At 41.8% G+C, this 18,508-nt stretch overlaps 1 protein-coding gene across 1 annotated transcript in view; it reads right to left on the bottom strand.

Annotated features, from left to right (window-relative positions):
* The window catches only part of CHST15 (carbohydrate sulfotransferase 15), a 99,500-nt gene that overhangs the window by 68,882 nt on the left and 12,110 nt on the right, over positions 1 to 18,508 (bottom strand). The window contains exon 2 of the mRNA XM_085555362.1: positions 5,534 to 5,705. The gene's annotated coding sequence lies outside the window, so the exon portion shown is untranslated. The remainder of the gene's footprint in view (positions 1 to 5,533; positions 5,706 to 18,508) is intronic.

Consider the following 18,508-nt stretch of genomic DNA (forward strand, 5'->3'; position numbering starts at 1 on the left):
GTTAGCCATGCCTACTCACCTGGTGCTCAGTGATAGGTTCAGGCTGTAACCTGGCAATTCTGATGCATCCACTAAACCACGTCCCTCAGTACAACATCTAAACTTTCCTCGAACACCACCAGAGTTGGTGACTCCACCGCTTCCTTTTGGAGAAGCTGTTTTTCTTCACGTCCAACCTGAATCTCCCCTGGCACAACATGAGGACATAGATTCCTCTTGGCAAAAGTATAGTCATTCCTCTTCCTGGCCAGTCCATAGAGGTTCCATTCATGACCACACGTTTCACATTAGGTACTGGAAGTTATTAGATTGCAGCTCTGCAGTGTGAAGGGTCAGCCACAGAGCAGACTGAGCAACCTTGCTTTTGTAAGATGTCCATGTAAGCATGGGTAACCAGATAATTGCTACATGTACTGCTTTCCTACCCATTTGTATTCTTGCAATTCAAAGATCTGTCTGGCTTACAACAGTATTCCAGTGCTCTTGAGAAAGCACTCAAATAATCCCCTTCTCTAAAGTGCATCTAATATTTCCATGCAATTTTCCTTTGAGTCTGAAATGTTCTGTGGCTGTGGAGGTTTTCTTGGAAAGCTGAAGGGGAAAGTAAATTTAATTGGACTGTCTCTTAGTTACTTGACCTTTCATAGTCTGTGTATGTGGGGTCTTTCTAATGCTCCAGAATCCTAATTAGCTTCTGCTGTCATAATTATCTTTTTTTTCTTCTTCAATGCTCAAACAATCTCTTTGGTTGCATCCTGAGAGCTGAGGGCCACAAAAGATATTAAGTGGGCAGAGAACTTCAATCAAAGCATTGCTGCTGTACTGACTTCATTCCACCCCAATATTAAAAAGATAAATTTGGAAAACTAAAATCAAAAACTGAAAGCATCATGGCTTCTCCATACATGTTCCTTTTATTCTTTTGGCTCTATTGGATGTTCTATGCGCATCTTTTGTTTTTCACAACTATTGTTATCATGGAAGCAGATCAAAAGGACACTTTTTTAAGCTCTTATCTCTGTGTGCAGTCATAGTTTATCATATACTCCCATGGCCTTTCTGTTGCAGCCTAGGCTTAAGCTCTACAAAGGGCAAAACTCATTAATTTTTGACTTAACTGTGCCTTTTATCTTGCTAGAGTTCACAAGCTATTTATTCCTTCCTGAGATAGCTTCCTTCGAATTTAAACTCCAGTTCCAACTATGGACAGTTTTATTTCATGTGGTAAATTGCCACAATCAAAGGCAGAATCTCTGCTGAACAGGTCGGAAAACATCTGGCTCTTTTCTTACCATGTTTGAGCCTAATTATCTTGATGCAGATCATGATTGCTAAGTATGAAATTAAGCTGCCCAACCTCAGCCATCTCAGAGAGTTTGGGGTTTTGTTTTTAGCCCCTTTGTAGCTATTTTCCCCGCAGCCTTAAATCATGTTGAAATGGAAACAGTAAAAATATGTGCCCAGAGAGCAGTCCACATGTGCTGGCACTTTGAAACACCACCACAGGAATTTCTTGCTGTGTGTTACAAGAACTGGTCTCTTTGTGCAGAGACTGAGGGCTGCGAAGGACTCCGGTGTTTCAAGGAGGAATGGAAAAGCTGCATTCATGGGCAGAGCTTTGGAAGCGACCACTCCGCACCAAGTGATGGAGGAGTACTCATGTCAACCCGTTTTAGCACATTCTTCAGATCAAAAGGGTGTAGGAATGATGTGGCTGATCTGCCACATCCATGGCCATGGTCATAGGGACTTTGAAAGAGCAGCTCTGATTCCCTGCTCTTTGTCCTCTGTGTGTCACCCCCACAGGTCTCACAGGTCAGATCTCACTGTCTCTGTGATTTGCTCCCTGTTCACAAAACAAGCACAAGCCACGATGTGACAAGGAATATATTATGAGCCTGTGGCACTGAGGGAGCACAGTTAAAAGAGCTACAGATAGAGTGAAGGACAAAAGGAATTATTAGTTTTCTTTGTTAAAGTGGGAGGGGGGGTTCCATGTTCTCCAGCTTCATCTCCTGATGAAACCATCACACTATCATCTTTGTTAAGAGAGCATTGCTTCACATTGGCTGTCTGTTTTGAGAACAAATTCTCTGTTTGGCTGGGTTGTTCCCAGAAAATTGAAGGAGAAAGGATTGAAAATATATCAGCCTCAGAGAGAACAGGCATTTTCCACCTCCTTTCCCCCACAAAGGTCCAGAAGTGATGAAGAGTGAGCTCTGGAGATGAACATTGCTCCTATACCATCTACAGAGTCTCACTCTTCTCCAACTTTGCACCCACTGCCCAACCCCTTCCCATTCCTCCCCTGCCTCTGTGCCAGGTAACATCCAACACACACCCACGCCAAGGAAGAAATGCACAAAAACAACAACAGTGAGTCAGAGGGAACCAACCAATCTTTCCATACAGACTGGAAAAGTCTGGAGGGATTGCTGTTGTAAGAACAGCAGAAATAGGAAATTACTTTTTGGAAATTTGGAAATAGGAATTATTTCCAAACAGCTTCATAAGGAATGCAGAAATTGAGGTGAGTTCCAGGTGTGAATGGAGGTTCAGAATATGAGAAGGAAGTCCCACAGGAGAGAAGGATCAGATCCTTGCAGGCAATCCAAGTGAGGCGGTAGATGGAGCATCAAATAGGGCTGGGATTTCCAGGTATTGTGCTCTGCAATAATGGGTGAAATCGGTTGGAAAGCCAACTTCCTTTATCAATGACGGGTGGTGCCTGATTGTAAAGGGTGAAGGGAGTCATTAATGAGTTGCTTGTTTTAATTGTGTAAATGTAGCCAGTTGCTACAGAATGGTTGTCCACTTATGGGAGAAAGTATTATATCTCCACCACTTTAATAATATTCACCATTGGTTTTTAAGAGCCTGAATCAGAAACCTTTTACAGGAAGAATGAAGCTTCCAGGGGAGGTTAGGAAAACCTGAGCGTTCCACATCTTCTCTCCCATGGCACTTCCTTCATGTCAAGTACCGCTGCCAATGGCACACTTATACAGCCAAGCTGAGAGGAGGCTTAGAAATAATGGGCAGAAAACCTACAGTACTTCAAAACACTTGAGTGACAATCCCAAATGATGTTCCTGCTGTGAAATAATTTCTAAACATGGGTTTCTTAGATTACCAGACAAGTCACTGTTAGAATATAGGCCTCTAATTGAGGGTTGAATAACAGAAACCACTGCACTACTGTCAACAATACAAATAACAATTTACCCCATGAGCAAGGCCTTGACATCCCATGCCTGTTGTTCAAGATCTCCTTGTTGCCCACCCTCTTCTTTAGTTCCCCATTTCATACTTTAAGCTAGTCGCAACATTAATTACATAAAGCCATCAAAATTCCATAAAAGAAGGAATCTTTTAATCTTTCATAAAAGAAGGATGGATCTCAGCAGATGAATGAATGGGAGTTGGAAACAGAACAGAAGGAATCCTCAAGTTAGAAAGTAGAGTCTTTGAATGGTAGTTTCCCTTGTGAGGGGCTGAAAGAAGATCTATTGGTTTGTTCTAAATGAATTCTGGTTGCATCATATTTATGCTATTAATTAATTCCATTTTGCTGACCTATCACTCCTTATCTGAAAGACCACCAGGACTTTATGGTGGGAAGGGGTTTTGCATACTTTCTGCCAGCTCATCAGAGACTGAACGGCACTTTGAGTGTTGTTTATCAAATGGGCATCAAACCACAAGTGCTCAGCTATTGTGGGCATCCTGGGACACTGACATGGGCTTCATTCTCTGTGGGATGCTGGCTTTAAGTCTTTCTGTACTGATCACAATGGATTTTCTCATAAGGCCTTAAGAAGTCACAGAAAGGATAATTTCCAGCTCCTCTGTACTCCACCATAGGTGAAATTGCTTCCAGCAGACTACCCAATGGAAGACAAACATTTTAATTATAGCAATTTTATGATGCGTTTTATTCAAAAGACTTTAATTTTCATTTGGTATCAAGAGGATTTACTATTATCTTGATTTTACAAGAAACACACAGCATTTGCAGGACCTCCAGATTTTAATTCTCTGTTGCTCTATAGTTGAGACTATTTCAGCACAGAACAAATCCAGACGGAAAAGATGCAAAGGAATAGAAGAAACGTGATATTATATTAACAACTTAAATAAATAAATGAAGTTAAGTAAAATAAAAGTAAAAAGCCACTGTAGACATTATTTACTCATTTTCCTTTGGAGCTGTCCGTGGAGCTCTACCACCACACTCATGAATTTGAGGAGAGGACTTGCCAAATCTGAAATGAATTCCAGGCCTGAGATAATGAAAAAGGCTGCAAGGATCATTTACTTGCAAAAAAAAAAATAATAATAATAACGTCCAAAATGCTGTTTAGAATAATTTGTTTGAAAAAAGCCACAGAGAAGTTGGACCTGCCCTCAGTGAGGTTCAACTGAAGACTATTTATAGAATTTCCAGAAGACTTTGTAAGGGTTGCTGAAAGTTCATTGCGGGGAGTATCTGCCCTTTTCAGCTTCCAGCCTCATTAAAAATCTCAGGCTAATAAAATTGAGGAAATTGTAGGCTTCCTCTCTTCTTCAGCCTGTACTTGTCAAACATGATGTAAATGGCAAACAATGCTGACAGCTCGTTGACATTACTAAACCATTACATCTTTATGAAAGTATAATTAGAATATTTATCATTTTCTAAGATATTGCCTATATTTTGTTTAATATATAATAAAATCAAGTCAATGGGTAAGCTGCTGCGAGCTAAACAGCATTAGCATTTGAACCTGGGATGGAAGAGTCAACATCTAAGCGTCAGCATCTTAGAAGATCAATGTCTAAGAGCCGATATACACTAGTAGATATCCTGCTGTTGGATATCTGTTGAAAGTCTGTTTTCAAAAGTCAGAGTGGAAAGAACTGACCTTGAGGTGGACGAAATGTATAAAGAAAACATGAAAGCTGATAAAATTTGTCTCTTGTCCTTGATGTGCATACTTGGTGATTTCACAGTCTCCTGCAGCAATCCACAGGTACTCCATTAATAATTAAGCATTCCTTACTGTACTCTGCGGCCAATTTCAATATATCAGCGTAGTATCATTACTTTTATTCCAGGCCCTGTGAAGAAGAGTGATTTGAACCTTTCGGGATTTATATCTGTCTTTCTAGAAGACTTCAGAGATGCGTATTTTTTGATACAAGATGGCTTAGTTGTCATTTTCAGTTCTAGTAAGATTTGTGCTTTCAAAGTACATTTTCATTTCTACAACAGAGGCTCATTTGGGCTCTTGAGTTTTGAATACAACCCGCCAGAAACCCTGTGTTTTCATAATACCACTAAAAAAAACCAAAGAACACACATTTTAAACATTTTTCAGCAACCAAGTGTGAAAAGTTGAAGGAATCTGTTAACATATTGATTGCTTTGAGCACTGCTTTAAATTAGCTTTCTGTTCCTCTTCATATGGTTTTCCATTAAATTTAAATAAATTAAAGTTCAGTTATCTGGAAGAGAGGTATGGAGTCCTCCTTGAGCTGCTGGATTAATTACCTCCCATCCTGCTCTGTCAAAAATTCATCAGGATGTCTGCCTTTGGGTATTGCGTGTGCGACTACAACCAACCACTTGTAGCCAAGATTCCCACACCGGTGCCAAGCACTCTTTCAGAAATAGCCCTGTGGTTGGAAATGGCTTTCTCAATGCGTTATGGTGTGAGTCATCCCTGTAAAAAAAAAGTTCATCAACTGGAGACACTCTGCTTTGACACACGCAACAGCTTTCAGTCTGGGGAGATGCAGCAGACATAAACAGGGAGATATGCTGCAGATGGCAGCTTTCATTCTGAAAATAAAATGTGTGGCGTGTGTCTGCCATTGGGTTTTCAGCACACAGAGAGGAAGGAGGACAGTGTGTGGCATCCCTTCCATTCACACAATTAGGAAACAAAAAATTGCATTGCCTTCTGGTGCAGATTTGGGATATATGCAGTGAAGGTATTTTGCAAGGGCTTCAGAAGAGCACCTGGCTTTGGGAGAGCCTGGGATGTTCTCTTTCAAAGCACAACGTGTTACCTGTGTGCTCTGCATCCTTGCAGTCCCTGCCTGCAAGCACAGCAAGGCAAGCAATGTGATTAGGTGAAGAAAGACAGAAACATCCCTCCAGATCTGCTGTTCTTTCAACATTCTTCCTTTTGCAGGCAAGCATAAAACACCTTACAGCTTCTGTCAGGGGTAGAGATGGTTCCTGAAGGCAAAACCCCATTATAGTCACTGCCTCAAAAGTCTTTTCGTCTCCAAAACAACAAAAACAAAACAAAAAATGCAGCTGTGAAAAGCAATATCAGAAGCAAGAATAATTTAATGGGAGCATGATCTACAAGAAAAACCCTGGTGATGTGCAGGACAAGTTCCAGCTGTAGAGTGCTCAGGGTAAGCCCTGCCTGAACTATGGTAACGGGCTGGGGGCATGCTGGGCACTGGGCTCCACACCAAGGTAAAGTTGAATGAGGCTTATGGGGTGAGCAGCGGGACAGCACAAAACATGGGTTTGTTGAGTCCCTGGTCCTGGGCTGATGGAAAGTATCCACTTTCCTCTGCTTAAAATGTGAGTCTGCATCTTAAAAATCTCTGTCCTCCTGTAAAACCTGCCATACCAGCACCTCCTGGAGACTTACCTCCAGTGGCCCCAAGTGGGTCATTCCTTTTTCTGAACATGCCATTCGTCTGTACCAGAGGCTACACAGTTTTACTATGTAAAAATACATTAAATGACTGAATTATTTGTTTTCAAACAACAGCCTGTGCAATCACACATTGAACAAGAATCCTTGGTGCTCCGTAATTTACTCTGCACACATGGCAGCTCAAAAGGAGCCCTCAGCAGACGGGGGTCAATGAACAAAACACCCCTTTTAGTGGTGATATTGAAGGGCTATTGTCTATTGTGTCAGGACTCGGTATTTGTTTAAGAGGAAAATTATTCATAGTAATGGGCTTATCCAGTTGATAGCCTCTATTTTTAAAATTCCCAGAGTATGAATTTATTTGAAGAGATAAGACAATTACAGGGGTTTAAAATGAGATTTTATAGGACTATTAAATTTCCCAACAGTGCAATAAAAAATTAATAAAATCAACTGCTGCTGTTGTACTAAAAAATAAACATAGTTAGCATTAAGAGCCAGGTTTTCTCCAAGGTTTTGCTGCTGCTGCTGTTTCTGCATATAGGAACAAATGGTTTTTGTTCCCTAAAGCATGGCTGAGTGCTGGATGCACTTGGCTCCCTTCAAAGCCCAGCAGCAATGCTGGCCGTGGGCTATGAGGCAGGAGAAGACACCACAGCCACAGGCAGTGACCAAAATGCCAGTGCTGTCATATATATACACTGAATAGGCATTAAGCCATGACCTAATGGCATTCTACTTGGCTAAGGTACAGCATCGCCACTTCTGCCCATCATAGGTTTAAGTGGTAAAGACTATTTGTCCAGCTGGGAAACACAAGGTCTCAATGTCAAAGAGTCTCTGGGTTCACTCCTGTTTCCTGCTCTCAGACATCATTATTTATAGCTTCTCCTGCACCACACAGCTTTATTTAAAATGGATGAGTGGCTGTGCAGAGGTGGATGCTGGTCTTGCTGTCTACTCCTGAAAATGAATTTTTTCTTTCCTGTAATATAGTGCTAAAGTCTAACTCAGTTGTTCAAAAGCACCTCTGAGGTAGAAGCCTTCTAAATCATGCACTGCAAATTCTCTCTTACATTAGTGGTGAAAAAGTCCTTTCACATTGCCTTACTCAAGCTGCTTTAATCAATAGTTATCAGCCATTTCATTTCCCTTGATAAGTGCTTCTTCCCCTGAAACCTTCCTTCTCTCTGCAACTGAAATGTTTTCAGCCTGCACTTGGATCAGAACTTATTCCCTCCAGTGTAATTTTCATTTTAACCTTTTCTCAATGGCCTAGAAATAATAGATTGCTAAAATTACTTTAATAGATTGGAAATTTAAGCCTTTTAGAGATAACCACCTTGATGATGTTACGACTCAATGATAAGGCAAAGAATAACATATCTTAAAGGTTACTGAACTAAGACGATTGAAGGTTGCTGGAGCACTGGGTATTGTTACGGCTCTGTAATTAAATAACATAACCCAGTGTTATGGTTCCACATGCTATTCATAATCCTCCGGTCTGAAATTGCCTCCTCTGATGGAATCTCCAAGGGCAACAATCACCAATGGAGATAAACAAATTCTTCCAATATTCCCCCTTGTCTGTCTCATAGATTAAAGCACTCTGGTGTTCCCTCTATAGTTTTTGGAACAGTGGGGGAAGAGCTTCCAGCTGTAATCTTCAGGCTGATGATGTTTCTCTGTCACTTGGCATTCTGACTGTGAGCCACACAACCACAGAATCATAGAATATCCCATGTTGGAAAGGACCCGTAAGGATCATCAAGTCTAGCTTCAGAGAGGAACCATGCTGAACTGTTTAAAACGTCTTGCATCTCTGGTGATGACCTGAAAAGCTTTTGGGAACTGCTGGAAGTAATAAGGTTTTCCTTGCTTCTCTGGAACCCTAAAGAATGTTTCCTACATTTTCAAGACAATTGCTGATTTTAATTCACAACATCCCCTGTAACCATCTCTGGCTCTCTATGGTTGGATCTCAGCAAGCTAATAGATTTCATTAAAGCAAGTTGTATCTAAACATTCTAATCACATAATTTTATCTTTGCAGTGGTCTGGTCATTATTACGTCCATAATCTATTACAAAAAGGGTGTGAATTTTGGTGTTTGCATCTCCCTACCAATTGTGTATGGGGATAGAGATCAAGAAAGACTCTCTGGAAGGAAAAGATCCACTTCTCCTTAAGTCTAAGATGTTACATTTCAGTATTAACTCTTAACAATCTGAAAAGCTTTGAGGATCATTTCTATATATTTTATAGGGTCTTTTTTTTCTGAGCCCTGTACAGAAAGAATCACAGCAAACAAAGCATATGGCCCCAGAATCAAAAGTGACCAAAAGCATTCCCTCCTAATAGCCGTAGGCCTCAGAAATTGCTAACAGCCCATTTTGGAAATGGAATGAGCAGAACGCATGGTGACAAGGGCATCATGCAATCACAACTCGTTGCTCTTATTTTGGCCAGGGCATTCCCCATAAACAACCCCTGGATAAGGATCTGGTAACTTGCCTCTCTAAGGAGGGGCTCAGGTCAGGCTCCCTTAGCTGGCATTATTGCAAACGCTTTACTTCTAATGGGCCACTTGTGGTGCACGATACCTTCTAAAAATACTTGGCAATTTCAGCACTTGGGCTGAAACAGCACAGCGCTAAAACATTGGGTCTACACTATGATCATCTCTGTTGTAACCAACAGCTACCAAGGCCCAATAACAGACTCCTGTAGTTAACATCTCCATATTTATCTACATACCATTTATTTTTGTCTGGCTTTCCTTAGATGCTAGCTGGGAGATACTTCACTGTGCTGCGTTTTCCTTATATATCAGCCCTGGAACAGTGAAAAATACCTCTTGAGTCAGCCTATGTACTCCTCCCATGTAAATGCTTTAGCATAGATATCCTGTAGGTGGCCTTTTTTGGAGTTTCAACATGATATTTTTTGTCAAACTGTTTCCAAGATTTGTTGTCTCATTCAGCACTTCTCAAAGGTTACTTTCCAACTCAGGAAAAGAGCAGAATGAGGAAAGCACACTTTGTTTTTAACATACTTATTTTCCTTACTTGTTTCTAAGAACCCATGAATTCGAAGTCACTATTGGTTTTCTCTTCCAAATTTCCTCCCTGTCACAAGATTAACCAGAAGTATTGCACTAATTAACCTCTGGGGAATTGCCAGGGAAGGAAAGACTAATTGCACACAGCTTTTAAAGCAATCACTTACAATCACGCTAGAACTATTGTTTCTATCAGGGTGGGTTCTCACTTTCCCATCACTTTTCCATGCATGTCAAGTGCAGCAAAGGTGCCTCAGCACAGCATCTGCGCTGCACCCAAAAACAAAGCCCTGTGTCTGAGAGCTGTGCTCCCCAGTGCCATGAGGTATTGCTCCCTTCCATTGCCACGTGAAAGCTGTGCAGCTGCAGAGCTCACCCACGTAGGTGGGGTTGTGGTGGCTCCTCAGTGAATATTTAGGATGATTGAATGATCCTCAAAAAACGAACTGCTGAGCTGTGGGTTGAGCCCAGCAGAGCTATGCTGTGACTGGACATGTGATGCAAATACCACATGGCATTAACTCATCACAGATGTGGTGAAAGGATGGGAACATTTTTTTTGCACCAGTGGTATCTGATGACATCTGCTTGACAAATCCAGCACACTGGCTATCTCAAGTTTGACAACACATACTTTTGCAGCTTGTGATAACAGAGGGCTGTCACTCATAACTGCCTTACACGTTACACTCACATTAAATACTTTACCATAAGTCATAGGAAGCTCATTATTGCTCTGATACAATCTGCTCCAAAGCTGCCCCAGAAATGTCACTGCTACTACAGTGATTGCCCAGGCACATCCCTGGTCCTCACAACATTGATTTTAACCTTGTTCTCTGAGCACAGAATTTACGAGCGACGCAAGGAGACTCATCAAAAAGTAAATTGTAGTTCAAGGAAGAATCAAATATGTCTTGGGGCAGGATCCACCCACTCTCTGAGTTGATCTTGAAACATCATCCTCATCAAGTCTTGGCACATCATGCAAATCCCTGAGCAATAGTAGCAGGATATCAGTCTGTAAGGCTAAACAAACATTGGCAACCTTTCTCTTTTTCCTTCCAATATGTTTACCTCAGATAATAAAAATAAATGCCTCTCAGCCTGCAGCAAAACAGTGGAGATGTGTGGAAGATAACAGAGCCTCCCACCACACCATTCAGCCGGATGGATGCAGATGGAAGGGTTTCCCCTCTCATCCCTGTTCTCCTATTTCTCCCTCAGTTCCAGGCAATGTGAATCCAGTACAGAGGCTGAGCTTCACGGAGCCATGTGGGCCCAACTGCAGATGTGTGTGCATCATCTGGGCAGTCCAAGACCATCTGAAGTGCATCATCCAAGGAAAGCATCCTTTCAACACCACCTGGGCCTGGCCAGTGGAGATCACAGAGACAAACCATTCAATAGCTATGCTGTCATTTTCCCATAAGCGTGCTTGCTTTCCTCATTGAGAAGAAACACAGCAGCCTGGTTTGCACTGAAGAGGGCTGACAGCAGTGGGGACATTGACCTGGCTAAATATGTCATTCCTGGGAGTTAAATGAATTGTCAGCTGCATGTGAAATACTTCTCATCTTCTCCTGCTGTGTGTAAAATCTTGCCCTCAGACATCTGTGAATATTAAATCAATGTGTTCTCATTTCTGTGCACACCCCAAGATGCTGATGGAGTCGAGTACTGTGTTGTGCAAATATTTAAGAACGCATTTTTATTATGTGCATTATTCTGTAATTATCAGCTTAGACTAATAATTTGCTTTAACGCCATTAAAATAGAGAGGTGGAATAATAATGGATTCTGTAGTTGCCTGATAGGTGGAAAGGAAACTGCATATGAACTTCAACCTCTTGTAAACCCTTCTCTCGATCCCCTTCAATAACAATGCAGAGGCTGCTTCTTTTAATAGGACATTCTTTCAGAACAGAAAGCACCAGGCTTCTTTTCGGAAACAGTAACACATTTCTTTTGTCTTTGAAATCGGCTGAGTTTTGTTTCCACACAAGCAGTTGGGTAAACATGGCTTAAAATTAGCCAGAAATGAGCATACCTTTTTGATCAGAAATAGTTTTGCATGGGCAGAGAAAGGCAGCGGCCTCAAGTCTGCTCTTAGTTAGACTGAAGTCTTGTATGCATCAGTATTTCATAGCATCAAATGAGCCTTTGAGATGGAAGGGATCTCTAAAGACCCCCATTCCATCCCCTGCAATACACAGGGACACCGACAGCTCCATCAGTGCTCAGATGGGCACCGCCACATCTCTGAGCAGCCCATGCAGTGCTTCACTACACTTATTTTAAAAAGCTTTTTCCTTATATCTAGTCTAAACCTCCCCTCTCTTAGTCTGAAACCATGTACTTAAAATGCAATGCTTTGTACCCACAAGAAGCAGCACAAAGAAGATGAGAAACTCTAGCCTTTGTCTGAAGCCTGGAGTTGCGCTTGAATTCAGATAGCTTCCTGTTTCCCTTCATGCATCAGATGCACTGATTTTTATGCCAAGTTTTATATCTCAGAGCTACAGATTTTCTCCTGATATTTATTCCTGCGAGTTCCTTTGGGCCAGAATTAGCTGCTGATACACAGAATATGGAACTGATACTCATCTTCATAAGCCCAGTCCCCAAACCTTGTGGCATTTGATTTAAAGCACTACAAAACTATTGGTGGAACCGTGTTATTATTTAGGCAAGACTGCATTGTGAACAGCACTTATAATTCATTTGTGAATTGGGCAGCATCTGCTGATTCAGATTTACCAGCAGTGTTAGTAAATAATATGAAGGACTAGGCTAGGAACAGCTGATGATTGATGTTGTTGGGACCAAGAGAAGATCTGGACGGCTCCCAGCACCTGCATGGGTGAGAGACTGGTGATGAAGGAGCAAGGCTTATGTCCTAATACCATCCTCATTCCATCTGGGGATTTTTATAGAATCTTATCTTTCAACTGAGATGGAAAGCCTTCCTCTTCCAATAAATTCTTGTCAGCAAAGGGAAACTGGAAGCTCTTCTATTCTGTCTGATATTAATACCTTTAATTTATCACTTGTGGACTGACTGGCGTCTAATTCACATTGCAGCTTCTGTAAGATTTAGGCAAAACTTAAACATCTATAGGTTGTTGTGTGCTGCCTTTAAAGAGAACGGACTCTAAGCCATGCTTAGAACAGTTCTTCTTCAGATGTATAAAAATTAACACAAACCATGACTCTTTGTTACTGTGACAGACAACAGGCACAAGCTGTCCCTGTGCCTGGGCAAGATTGTGTCCTCAGCAAATTACAAGCATGCTGCTCTAAAACTCTGTGAAACATTAATTATATAAAACTGATGCCTCGTCCATAAAAGCTGCCTCAGAGGAAAACACAGCAGACAGTTATTTTGCTTGTCCAGTGAGCTAGAACCGTTTGTCATTACCAGATGTGCATCGCAGATATTACAGCATGGCTTAGAAATTAACTTGTATTAGGTGAGTTGCGTGAACTGATCTGGCTCAGGCTCACACTGCCTTTGCCAGCGTGATGGTGAGAACCTGCACCAGCAGCTGTCTGACCCAACTCCTCTTATAGGCACTAAACCAAAACCCAAACACAAGGAAAAAGGCAATTAAAGAAGTCACAGCACTTCAGTCCATACTCTTCTCAGCACCTGAACAGTGTTTGCCTCCCAGCACTGGGTTCCCTTGTCTGAACCTCCAAACTTGCTTTTGCAGGTGACTCAAAGGGCTGAAACTCTCTTTCAAAGGCTGATGACTTTCCAAGCTTCTTTTATTGAACCCTTACAGAATTCTGCCCCTTACAAGTGAGAACACTTAACTCAGTTTTCTTGGTATCTGTAACCCCAGGTAAGAAAATAAACAAAGACAATGAAACACGCTGTGAAATGTGTGCGAATAATGTAGTTCTGAAGCAAATCCACCTCCCCAGCCCTCCCTGCTGGCTTTGGTATAGCCTTATGTGCATACAGATGGCTTCACACAGGAGCTACATCTCTTTATTGATGTGTGTGACTGCTCCTCCATGCAGCTTCAAACAGAATCCTCACTTTTCCCTGCCATAACTCAAAGCACCCTGAGAAGTAGAAGGCCTGTATCTTACAAGTCAAGAAAACAAGATGCTTAGAGCTCATGGTGAGATTGAATCAATAATAGAAGTAGAAATAAAACATCGTTCTTCTATCCCAGTCACACTGACCAGAGTCCCAGTGAGCCTACCCAAAAGTTCCACTTTCCCTATACTTAAATATTTTCTAGATCTTGTTAGAAAATACTGCTGATCTGGAAGACAGAAAATCTCCTATGTGGCAAAAATGAATGACTTCCAAATAGAGAATTCCAAGAGCATAACTCCTACGAAGTACATTACGGTCTCATTACCCTTAATTAAGCACACTCCCCAAAAAGGGATGTGTTTTAGCTGGGTTCATATACACCCCAGAAATTAGTGTTGGAAACACTGAAATTCTGTGATGGTACCACACCTGGTGAATCCAAGCCCCATGTGTTGCTGTGCTTTATGGCTTCCTTCCCCAGCTCACCCTATGCATGAGTCAAGGACTACCTCTGTGTCCAAGCTCATTCAGAAGGGGTAAATCAAGACTGCCATTACAAACCATAGAAGTAATGTCAATTCACATGAGCTACAGACTTTCATTTCTCCATAGGAAAAGCCAGTCCCCTGCATGAGGCAGCTCCAACCTGCAACATCATCCTTTAATCTCAGCACCTGACACGTGGTGTGGGCATCAGCACACGTTTAACAGAGAAACTCTCTAAGACCCCTTGCAGTGGTCCCATGTGCTCCGTATACACGCACACTGGTTTGGCAATGACTACAGATTGGTTTCCAAGGTTTCTGGAGGAAGGGGGGCACGAGCTCCACACTTCAGAGCTCATCAGAAATACTTGAACTTTCCCACAAGAGGCTTCAAAACCTTCTCCTTTACATTCATTAGCTGCTCTTCTGCAGAGGCAATTAGCTGACTACTAATTGAATTAAAAAATTAAGGTGATTTCAGGTTATTCGTGGAAAGAAACAAAGCAGAAATGGCAAGTTATTTGAGAGGTATGTCAAATAAAGTGTTTTCTTTTTGCCTCAGTCTCCACAATGACTGGGAACAAGGAGCTTGCATGTTAAATTGACTATAACTTTTTCTTCCTGTGGAAAATAGGGTATTTAATGCAATGCTCATTTTTTCTCTGAAAATCGTCTTTGGGATGTAGAAATGAATGTTAATATATTCAAGTCCATTACTGGGAATGGTAATGAAGAAGTTGTAGCCAATGGTTAAGCTTAAATTAAGCACGCTTCAACAAACAAACACAACTCTTTTAGAATCCCCATTCAACATTTGTCACAGACTAAAAGTCCTCATAAAATGTTTTCCCTGAGAAGTAATACATTGTGAAAACATGACGGCATCTACTCAGACCTTCCGTAATGAAAAGCTATTTCTCAGGAAGGAAAACTGCTCTTTATAAGAAACCTCAATAAATAAAATTATGCAACTGATTTCTTGAGACTTAAATAAACTGTTGCAAATACTCAACGGGACGGTGCATAAGGGCTCCATTCCCACATCTACACTGGACACAATACATTGCTTGAGCACTGAAAACACATATGTAGCCTTCCCTCTTTTCATCTCACTTATTTAAGTAAAGCTTTAGTGAACTCTCGATAGAGACAAAAAATAACTGACTCGCGTTTCACGTGTGACTGGAGTTGCACTTAATTGCAGGGCACATGCCCAGATTTCAGTGAGTTTTCAATACTTGACTCCACAGGAGCTTCCAAGCCCCGGGCTGCTGTTTGTATCCCATGTTGTGCTTCAAAAAGCTCAGGAAGCACCATATCATGATGATCATTATTTACTTTGTGCTGAATTTTGCTTAGAGCAGTGAAAGCTTTCTTGTGGATTTAGCAGCTCTACACCCTCATCTTCATAAGAGCCCACTGAGTGGGCCAGATTCATGGTATGCTCTGGCCACTGATGCGAAGTAATACACACACCTAACATCTCAAAACTAAGCCAAGTTTGGGGCTGCTTTGCATCACCATCACAGTGCATAGTGCTGGAAAGCACCAAGAACTTTAACCCCAAGCTGTAGAGGAAATCTCAGTTACTTCCCTATGTGATCCTGGGAGATCAGATGTTGCTGTAAGAATGGAAGAGCTCAGCTCATTGGGTGTCACTGAATCATAGAATCAGATCATAGAACAGCCTGGGTTGCAAAGGCCCACAGTGCTCATCCAGTTCCAACCCCCTGCTGTGTGCAGGGTCACCAACCAGCAGCCCAGGCTGCCCAGAGCCACATCCAGCCTGGCCTTGAATGCCTGCAGGGATGGGGCATCCACAGCCTCCTTGGGCAACCTGTGCCAGTGCATCACCACCCTCTGGGTGAAAAACTTCCTCCTAGTATCTGACCTAAACCTCCCCCATCTCAGTTTAAAACCATTCCCCCTTGTCCTATCAGTAGGGTGTCTTCGCCCTGCTCCACACAACACAGACCGTATTTCAGAGGAGTCATTTACTAGCTTCATTGGAGCAATTTATTAGCTCAGTTGAAGAAAATATACCCTATGGGACAGTGATGGATTGGAATGGTAAAACAATATGAAACTCTTGTTAAAACTTTGGCTTGCAATGTGATTTTTCATGTATATTTTATACCCCTACACACATCTTGGAGGGTTAATTATTTACCTAACAAAAATCAAAGAGGACCTTCCAATGCCTGAGGCAACTTGCAACAAGTTTGGCAAAACTCATTTGCATTACTTAAGGATGATGGTTTTTACCTGAAACTAAAACACTTTCATTTCTCTCCCAAACTCTTAACTATCCAGGTATTCACAGAGTCAGACTAGAAAATTATCTCTGAATATAAGGGTTGGAAAATCCATCAGTTAAAGTGGTATAAAGGAAATATTTTATAAGTGTACTGTAGACCACAGTATATTCACAGACAGGATACTCGTTGCTGTTTCCTCAAACAGTAACTCCTTACATTACATTAAGATTAATCTTAAATCTTAGCCTAATCCAAATTAGCTGTAAGTAGAATATGAAGTACACAAACTGCTGATTTATATCAGTTTATATACTGTCATATTTGCTGAAAAATGAACCAAAGGAACTACTGTATTGATTTCTTGCCTAGTCCAGAAAAAGCAAAGGACAGAACTTCAGATTTACAAAGTGTGCTCAGCTATAAATATATCTGATGTCTACTTAGGTCCTGTAAAAGCCATAATGCTACAACAAGGCTTTTAAATTGATGCCAGCTACAGCGTAACTTACAGCACAACCAGGCAGCAACCTCCAAATTGGCTTTGTATTTCCCACACCAACCTCTAAACAAAAGGTGATGGGATTTGTAAGCATTTCTTTTGAAACACCCTTTAAAAAAAAACAACAAAAAAGAGAAGCTTAGAAGGGAAAAAACAGCTCCTTACTTCACCTCACGAGCAGAAATGTTGCTGAATTTACTGTCTTGTTTTCTCCCTCTGAAATAAAAAGAACGACTATACCATGGGCAGAACACTGACAGCAAACTGAACTTGTTGAATCAATTGGTGTACCAAGATGCTTCAGGTACCTTTGCCAGCATCCGGACATAAATCAGGTTTATTTTCCCCCAAAGCCAAGTAGGAGGAGACATTTCAGTCATGCCCAAAACATCCACGTAACCTATTTGTGGCTGAGCTGTTATCCTTGGTAGGAACTTGCTGAACAATTTGAACAATGCATGAAACAAGCAGGGACCTGACCACAGACAGGGCTGGGCTCTCTTAGGAGAGCTAGAAGAGCTGAGTGGCAGGAAACATCATCATTGCAAGCCAGGGGTTGGATGCAACCCCTCTTCCAGTCAGGGTTGTGCTCATCCTTCAGTGGATTCACCATATGCAAAGCAGACAGGGCAACTCTCAACGTCAAAATGCAGATTTGCTCCTTCTCATATATGTGATCATGCAACCAACTGCAATAAAAACACACTTTGTGAGATTATTATAATTCATGGCTTCAGCTTCAAGAGAGCACAAGGGATGAAACACGCATGTGGCTGAAATCTGGAATGTAAGAACCAGCGAAGCAGGAAAACAATAGAAAGTTGTTCTGGATGAGAAGAGATAAAGGAAGGAAAGATCTTTCTCCATCAACCATGGCAAGGCTGCAAGGAGACCCATGGGGACAGCTGTGGTCATTCAGCAAAAGGGAGGAAAGGAAGCAGGGAGGCTGGCCCTGGTCCCAGCCCTGCTGTGGTTCCCACCAGCAGGGCTGTAGGCTGCTGGGTCAGGAGCAGAGCTCCTCGTCTGCTTGCAGAAAGACATCAGCGTGGTGTCTGAGCTGTTGTAGGAGCTGCGTGGATCCTGGTGCTTCCAGCATCACTCCCTCAATTCCACTTGGTGCTGCAAGGCTGGAAATAGAGGCCATGCCACAGCATGGCAAAGAGGGGAACATACTTCAGGAGAAGAGAAGAGCAACCTTTCAGGTTCAAAACATACACTTGAAATGGTTTATAAATCCTAAAGTGCAGATCAGGAGAATGGAAGAGATGAGGGGAAAGACATGAGAACTGCAGAGCACTCAGCACACAAATAGCCCTATTAAACACTTCATTTCTTTTCTGGACTTCTTCCCAATGACTTTAAAATCTCCCTAGGTTTATAGGGGAAAGAAAAAAGTTTATATCCTTTATATTCTGCCCTTCGTAAGACACGCTCACGTGGAGCCATAGCTGTGGATCTTCTGTCTTTGTATCTGTGGCCCCAC

This window comes from Coturnix japonica, chromosome 8 (genome assembly GCF_054131305.1).
Source record: "Coturnix japonica strain WE chromosome 8, WE-NBRP24, whole genome shotgun sequence".
Lineage (NCBI taxonomy): Eukaryota > Metazoa > Chordata > Aves > Galliformes > Phasianidae > Coturnix > Coturnix japonica.